This window comes from Bubalus bubalis, chromosome 4, assembly GCF_019923935.1.
Source record: "Bubalus bubalis isolate 160015118507 breed Murrah chromosome 4, NDDB_SH_1, whole genome shotgun sequence".
NCBI classification, from domain to species: Eukaryota; Metazoa; Chordata; class Mammalia; order Artiodactyla; family Bovidae; genus Bubalus; species Bubalus bubalis.
In genome coordinates this window covers 91,459,422-91,461,378 of record NC_059160.1, presented here as the reverse complement: position 1 = coordinate 91,461,378, position 1,957 = coordinate 91,459,422, and the positions used below count along the sequence as shown (strand labels likewise).

The 1,957-nt window shown below is 37.7% G+C and overlaps 1 non-coding gene across 1 annotated transcript; it reads left to right on the top strand.

The window, feature by feature from the left end:
• The first annotated feature begins 1,633 nt into the window (after nt 1-1,633).
• On the top strand, nt 1,634-1,764 carry LOC112584818. Its single transcript, XR_003109216.1, has one exon. It is a non-coding gene; the product is annotated as a small nucleolar RNA SNORA38 (small nucleolar RNA).
• The last annotated feature ends 193 nt before the right edge of the window (nt 1,765-1,957 follow it).

Sequence of the window (1,957 nt, the reverse complement as noted above, 5' to 3'; positions counted from 1 at the left end):
CCTGACTGTCTCTGTGGTTTATCATGCCCATCCTTGCATGAAATGTTCCTTTGATATCTCTGATTTTCTTGAAGAAATCTTTAGTCTTTCCCATTCTATTGTTTTCTTCTATTTCTTTGCATTTTTCATTGAGGAAGGCCTTATCTCTCCTTGTTATTCTCTGGAACTCTCTGGAATTCTCATTCAGTTGGGTATATCTTTCCCTTTCTCCTTTGCTTTTCATTTCTCTTCTTTCCTCTGCTATTTTTAAAGACTTCTCAGACAACCACTTTGCCTTCTTGCATTTCTTTTTCTTTGGGATGGTTTTGGTCACTGCCTCCTGTACAAAGTTATGAACATTTATCCATAGTTCTTTAGGTACTCTCTCTGCCAGACCTAATCCCATGAATGTATTCATCACCTTCACTGTATAATCATAAGGGATTTGATTTAGGTCATACCTGTATCACTTGTTCCTGGAGGAGGACACAGCAACCCACTGCAGTATTCTTGCCTGGAGAATCCTATGGACAGAGGAGCCTGGCAGGCTGCAGTCCATTCAGTCACACAGAGTCGGACATGACTGAAGTGACTTAGCACACACAGAGTGTATCACTTGTTAATTTTCTATTTTTAAAAATATTTCCTTATATTCTCAGAATTGGATTAGAAGTTTCCAACCTCATTCGAAATTTTAAAAATCACTACGGCTACTACTGCTAAGTCACTTCAGTTGTATCCAACTCTGTGTGACCCCATAGACTCCCACCAGGCTCCCCTGTCCCTGGGATTCTCCAGGCAAGAACACTGGAGTGGGTTGCCATTTCCTTCTCCAAGAACAAAAGCTATCGCCGCCTAAATATTGCTCAACAACACTATGTTTTAATAGTTACACTGTTGCAGAGAGGAAGCCAAGGATAATACATTTTCTAGACTTTTAGCACTAACCCTAGATGCCAAAATACATAGAACTATATCAAAGCTTTGAGCGATATAAACTAGAAATCTAGCATTCTTTTCATAGTAAGTCAAACAAGTGGAATTAAAATGTCATAAATTTTCTAAAATACATACATTATACATACTATATATATATATATATATATATATACAAAAGCTCTTCTACTATCCTTGATAAAAGCTTGAGAAAGAACAACAACAAAAAAGATATGGAGAAACTGGAAAACATAAATGAAATGGAAGCACTGAATATGAAACAGAAAAGGTGAAACAAACTAGATAAAAGTACAAAATCATCATATAGTCCAGTTGTTTTTAAACATGGCTGCTCATTAGAAACACATCTGGAGTTTTGGAGAAGAATAGCAATACTTTGGGCATTTATATTTTTCAAAAGATTCCAAGATAATTCTGTTATGCATCTGGATTTTTAAAAGTGATTACAAGTTTTTCCATGAAATGGTAGTTTTAGTGATATAGAATTCTATTATTTTCTGTTGACTGATCATGATGCAAAGGTATTAAGTGTATAATAGTTATATAATCAAAATAGTAGAAGGTGTTTTGGAGGAGGAAATGGCAATCCACTCCAGAATTCTTGCCTGAAAGTTTCCATGGGCAGAGGAACCTGGCTGGCTACAGTCTATTGTGGTCGAAAAGAGTTGGACACAACTGAGCAACTGAACCTGCATGACCCTCCTACAAAGGCATGTCTGTGGTTTCCTGTTTTTGGATATGTAAGACTCGGAGGCAAAGAAATGTGGATTTGGAGGAGTCTGTGGCCAGCTTCCTCCCTGCAGGCCCAAGATTAACCATCCAACGTAGAAAAGCCTTTGATTTCTCCATCAAGTCTGAATGAGAGTCTTGCTGTGTAGAGTATTCTTGGTTGTACGTTATTCCCTTTCATTACTTTAGACATATCGTGCCATTTGCTTCTGGCTTGTAGAGTTTCTTTTGAGAAATCAGCTGATAACCTAATGGGAGTCCCCTTCCCATCAGGAATTGTAGGCCATTTTCC